Source organism: Homarus americanus, unplaced genomic scaffold (genome assembly GCF_018991925.1).
Source record: "Homarus americanus isolate GMGI-L3 unplaced genomic scaffold, GMGI_Hamer_2.0 scaffold24260, whole genome shotgun sequence".
Taxonomy (NCBI): domain Eukaryota; kingdom Metazoa; phylum Arthropoda; class Malacostraca; order Decapoda; family Nephropidae; genus Homarus; species Homarus americanus.
Window position 1 is genome coordinate 11,828,063 of NW_024721079.1, and position 6,000 is coordinate 11,834,062.

At 55.5% G+C, this 6,000-nt stretch overlaps 1 protein-coding gene across 3 annotated transcripts in view; it reads right to left on the minus strand.

Moving 5' to 3' along the window:
* The window catches only part of LOC121861557 (protein stoned-A-like), an 88,340-nt gene extending 82,340 nt beyond the window's left edge, over positions 1–6,000 (minus strand). The window contains exon 1 of one of the 3 annotated variants that reach the window (XM_042359429.1): positions 5,861–6,000. The gene's annotated coding sequence lies outside the window, so the exon portion shown is untranslated. Of the gene's footprint in view, positions 1–5,290; positions 5,314–5,373; positions 5,791–5,860 lie in introns of those variants that run through there. The other 2 variants (XM_042359431.1, XM_042359432.1) reach the window with 2 other exon arrangements.

Sequence of the window (6,000 nt, forward strand, 5' to 3'; positions counted from 1 at the left end):
GTAGTAAAAGTAGGACACATCAACAGAGGACACAATAGAAGACCAGCTAGGAGGTCTGGCTGAGGGTGGGGAGGTATACATAAGAGAGCATTTACTTCTATCAGGCCTTTAAACTGTATTGGATTTAACTAGGCCCACCCGAGGACCTGCTGCTCTGGTGATGGAGGAGGAGCGAGTGGGGGGGGAGTGGGGAGGTAAGGGATTGATGGAGGGAGAGGGGTGGGAGGAGAGGAGGGAGTGTGGGGGAGAGGAGGGAGTGGGGAGGGGGGGGAGGTAAGGGAGATTGAGTGGGAGAGGGGTGTGGAGGGAGAGGAGGAGGGGGGAGAGGGAGGAGTGGGGAGGGGGGAGAGGTGTGGGGGAGGGGAGGAGAGATGGGGAGGGAGGAGTGGGAGGAGGAGGTGGGGGAGAGTGGAGGAGGAGAGGAGGAGGGGAGTGTGAGGAGAGGAGGAAGGGGGGAGGTGGAGGTGTGGGGAGAGGAGGAGGTGGGGAGAGTGGAGGAGTGGGGAGGGAGGAGGGGAGAGGGGAGGGAGTGAGGGAGTGGGGAGGAAGTGTGGGGAGGAGGAGGTGGGGGGGAGGGAGGATTGGGAGAGTGAGGAGGGGGGGAGGAGGGAGTGTGGGGGAGAGGAGGGAGGGGGAGAGGAGGGGAGGCTGGGGGAGGGGAGGGGAGGGAGGGGAGAGGAGGGAGGGGGGCAGGGGAGGGAGGGGAGGGGAGGAGAAGGGAGGGGGGAGGAGGGGAGGGGGGAGGAGGGAGAGAGGAGGGAGAGGAGGAGTGTGGGGGGGAGAGGAGGGGAGTGGGGGGAGAGGAGGGGAGGAGGAGGGGAGAGGGGGAGAGGAGGGAGGGAGGGAGGGGGGGGAGAGGAGGGGAGTGTGGGGGAGAGGGGGGAGGAGGAGTGGGGGAGGAGGGAGTGTGGGAGAGGGTAGGAGGTGGGGAGAAGGGGGAATGGGGGGAGGTGAGGGAGAGGAGGAGGGGAGAGGAGGAGAGGAGGGAGTGTGGAGGAGAGGAGGAGTGGGGGAGGAGAGGACAGTGAGTGAGGGATATGAGGGAGGGGAGGAGGAGGGAGAGGAGGGGAAGAGGAGGAGGTGGGGAGTGGAGGAGAGGGAGTGGTGAGGAGGGAGAGGAGGAGGAGGGGGGGAGAGGAAGGAATATGAAGAGAATGAGGGATATAAGGGAGAGGAGGGAGGTGGTGGGAGTGAGGAGTGAAGGGGAGGGGAGGAGGGGAGGAGGGTGAGGGGAGGAGGAGGAGGAGAGAGGAGGAGGGGAGGGAGAGGGAGGGAGGTAGTGGTGGAGGAGGAGGAGTGGGGAAGGGAGGGAGAGGAGGGAGGTAGGGTGGGAGGGAGGAGGGAGGGAGGTAGTGGGTGGAGGAGAGGAGGAGTGGATGGAGGTGGTGAGGGAGAGGGAGTGTAGTGGTGAGGAGAGTGAGGTGTAGTGAGGAGAGTGACGGAGGAGGAGGAGGAGGAGTGTAGTGTGGGTGGGAGGGAGAGATGAGGAGAGGATGGATGTAGTAAGGAGGGAGAGGAGGGAGGTGAGGAGTGTAGTGGTGGAGGGGAGAGAGAGGAGTGTAGGGGGGGGAGTGAGGAGTGTAGTGGGAGGGAGAGGATGGAGTGGGAGAGGAGGATGTAGTGGTGAGAGGAGGTAGTGGTGGAGGAGGAGTGATGGAGTGTAGTGGTGAGGAGGAGAGAGGGAGGTAGGGGGAGGAGGAGGAGGAAGGGAGGTAGGGTGAGGAGAGAGGAGGGAGAGAGGAGGAGAGTGAGGAGAGGAGGTAGTAGAGAGGAGGAGGTAGTGGTGGAGGGAGAGGGAGGAGTGTAGTGGTGAGGAGAGGAGGGAGGTGAGGGTGGAGGAGAGGAGGAGTGTAGTGGTGAGGAGAGGAATGAGTGATGGAGGTAGTGAGGAGGGAGATGGAGTGTAGTGGGAGGAGAGGAGGGAGGAGAGGATGGAGTGTGTGAGGGGAGAGGAGGGAGTGTGGGAGGAGAGGAGGGAGGTGGGTGAGGGAGAGGAGGGAGGTGATGGAGTGTAGTGGTGGGGAGAGAGAGGGAGGTAGGTGAGGGGAGAGAGGAGTAGGGAGGGGAGAGTGACGGAGTGTAGTGGTGAGGGGAGAGTGAGGAGTGGTGAGGAGAGGAGGGAGGTATAGGAGGAGAGGAGGGAGGTGATGGAGTGGGTGAGGGAGAGAGGGTAGTGGTGAGGGGAGAGGATGGTGTGTAGGGGTGGGGAGGGGAGAGGGAGGGAGAGGAGGGAGGTAGTGGTGGGGAGGGGAGAGAGGGAGGAGGGTGAGGAGAGGAGGGAGGTAGTGGTGAGGGAGAGGATGGAGTGTAGTGGTGAGGGAGAGGATGGAGGTATTGGTAGGGAGAGTGATGGGAGGTGATGGAGGTAGTGGGAGGGAGAATTGACGATGTGTGGTGAGGAGAGTGAGGAGGTAGTGTGGAGGGAGAGGAGGGAGAGAGGAGTGTAGTGGTGAGGGAGAGGAGGGAGTGTAGGGTGAGGAGTGAGGGGAGTGTAGTGGTGGGAGGAGAGTGATGGAGGTAAGGGAGGGAGAGGAGGGAGTGATGGAGTGTGGGGAGGAATGACGGGAGGTAGTGGTGAGGAGAGAGTGATGGAGGGAGAGGAGGGGAGAGGAGGGAGGATGGAGAGAGGAGGTGGTGAGAGGATGGTGTAGTGGTGGGAGGAGAGGAGGGAGGTAAGAGGAGGGTGAGGAGAGAGGAGGGAGGTAGGTGAGGAGAGGATGGAGTGTAGTGGAGGAGAGGGGAGAGGAGGAGTGTAGTGGGGGAGGGAGAGTGAGGAGAGGAGGAGTGTAGTGGTGAGGGAATGAGGAGTGTAGTGGTGAGGAGAGTGAGGAGGTAGTGGTGGAGGAGAGAGGGAGAGGGTGAGGAGTGAGGAGGTAGTGGTGAGGGGAGGAGGGAGTGTAGTGGTGAGGGGAGAGGAGGAGTGTAGTGGTGGGAGGGGAGGTGTGTGAGGGAGAGGAGGAGTGTAGGTGAGGGAGAGTGAGGGGAGGTAGGAGGGAGAGGAGGGAGGTAGAGGGGAGAGGAGGGAGGTTGTGGGTGGGAGGGGAGAGAGAGGGAGTGTAGGTGAGGAGGAGGGAGGTGATGGAGGTGGGTAGGGAGAGGAGGGAGTGTAGTGGGGTGAGGAGAGGAGGTAGTGGGAGGAGTGGGAGGGAGGGGTGGGAGAGGAGGTGGGTGAGGAGGGGAGAGTGGTAAGGAGGAGGAGGTAGTGGGAGGAGGAGGTGAGGAGAGGAGGGAGTGGAGTGGGAGGAGAGGGAGGAGGAGGAGGAGAGGAGGGAGTGTAGTGGTGAGGAGAGTGGAGGGAGTGTAGTGGGTGAGGAGAGTGAGGAGGGGTAGTGGTGAGGAGAGGAGGGAGTGTAGTGGTGGGAGGGAGGGTGGAGGGAGTGTAGTGGTGAGGGAGAGGAGGGAGTGTAGTGGGGTGAGGGGAGAGGAGGAGTGTGGTGGAGGGGAGAGGAGGAGGTAGTGGTGAGGGAGAGTGAGGGAGGTAGGTGAGAGGGAGGGAGTGTGTAGTGTGGGGAGGGAGAGTGATGGAGGTGAGGGAGAGGAGGGAGTGGTGGGAGGAGAGGGATGGAGGTGAGGGGAGAGGATGAGTGGGGTGGTGAGGAGGGAGGAGGTGTGAGGAGAGTGAGTGTAGTGGGTGAGAATGAGGAGAGGTGAGGGGAGAGTGACGGATGTAGTGGTGAGGAGAGGAGGAGTGTAGTGGTGAGGAGAGAGAGGGAGTGTAGTGGTGAGGGGAGAGGAGGGAGTGTAGTGGTGAGGGGAGAGGAGGGTTGTGGTGAGGGAGGATGGAGGTAGGAGGAGAGTGAGGGAGTGTAGTGGTGAGGGAGCAGTTTATGGTAGAGGTCCATGGCTGAGTTAGTAAACAGACCATATTAGGTCTTTGTGTTATTATACACAGGTGAGGGTGTACAGTGTGATGAGACAGTGCCTGACACAGAGGGGAGTGTCAGTGCCTGACATAGTTGGGAGTATAAATTTATGGCAGAGAAGAATGTCAGTGCATGATGTCAGGGGTTACATCACTCTCTGACGTGAAAGTGTCAATATATGCTTGGCGAAGAGGACAATGTCAGTTGATGACATAGACAAATATGTCAGTGTATGAGGACGAGTCTTAACGTGTGACAGCGACGAGAGAACATGGCAAAGAGAGGACTGTCACTGTATGGCACAGGTACGAGTGGTGTGTGAACACAGATGTGTGTGTCATACATGATACATGATACAGTAGGGGAGGGTTAGTGCGCGACTCCAATAAAGGTTCCCACTGCACAACAAGGAAGGAGATGCACAATGCGACAAGAGAGGTCAAGGTACACGTGGGCTGCCAGGCTGTGGCGCATGCAACACACAAAACTTTCACTAACGTATATATCCAAATAACAAGAGCGAGTCATGCAATAAACATGTCGGGTGTAGGTGGTAAATATCTATACTTTGTTATATATATATATATATATATATATGCTGATAACCATAGAAAACAAGAAAACACGAAGTACTGTATCACACCTGAAGATGAATTACACGAAAGCGCTTAACTTCGTGCTTTCTTGTTTTCTGTGGTTATCAGCATATACCTGGACTACGCGCACCTACAGTATATTTATATATATATATATATATATATATATATATATATATATATATATATATATATATATATATATATATAATATATATATGTATGTGTGTGTGTGTATGTGTGCGTGAGTGTTAATTATACTATGATTAAGGAAATTAACACTATAAGGAAGTATGATCAATATCGAGTCACATAAACACAAACATACCAGAGAGTTGCATATGTAATATGATGGAATTTTATAAGAAATTTTTTGGCAGTCAAGACAAAGAAATTCTTCTATGACAATATAAAAATCAAAGAACAAATAGGAAAACGCATTGAGAGTTACAAACACTTGTTAGAAACAGTATTATGGGATACATTGATAAAGACGACACAAGAGAGGAACAAGTACTGGTGGCCTGCACCCTAAGCTGCTCCAGACCAATGAAAAGCAAGCATAGTATTGACCCAGTGGCTTCACCAGTCTGATGCAGGACCATGCATAGCGGATGATGGGAGAATAAATGTACCGAGCAACGTTTTAATAGGCACCCTGGGAGCTGGGCGGGTGGGGGCAGCCTTCCTCAGATCAGCTGTGCCCTGATGCTTAATGGAATCTTACAAACAGCGTGCGGTCACGAAATTGTTGCAGAGTATTTTGTATGACAAATAGTGGAAAGTCTGTGGTTCCAGTCTTGGTAAGGAAACAAGGCGTCAGCCACCTACTCAGCAACGGCCTTTCTGGAGTGTATTACTTGGCGAGAGTCCGGCAAGATGCAGCAGGAAAGGTCATGCATAAACATCCCGACCTGTGTTGACCCCGCCTGGTCTGTGGTCCACCTGCTGCTGCTGCTGTGACTACCTCTGCCTCGCACCTCCACCATCTTCCTGCCGCAACAAGGGAACTCTTCTTACACTCGCTGGCCTCCAGTAGGTAGAAGGCGGTGTGCAACCCTTAGCTTGTTAAGCTAGGATCCCCTCTGCGTTGGTCCCCTCTTCCTTTATTGATTCCTCGACGATCTCCTAGTAGCTTCGACAACGGTAGATATTTCCCTGGTTGTATTCAGCTGATGATATTCCCAGAGCGACTGACACACGCCCCTTCGTTGTAAGAGCCAGAAGCCATGTCACTACAAACAGTCAGGATTAATTCATAGTAAGGCCTGACACTAAGGTGGGCCCGACGAGGGGTATCACCCGAGATCACAACACTCGCAAAATCTTCTCAAAAACGCATGAACGAATGACATTTTTGCCTGCCACACTAAGGCTACTAAACATGGGACTTCATCTTACCATTAATCCATCGTTAGCTGGATTGATGGTCTCACAATGGTCAAAACTGTCCCAGAGTTCGGCCACCATGGCAGTCAGCACAAGATGGCCGCAACAAGAAACTGGCGAGAGACGAGAAAGCGGCGCGCATGTGCATAACG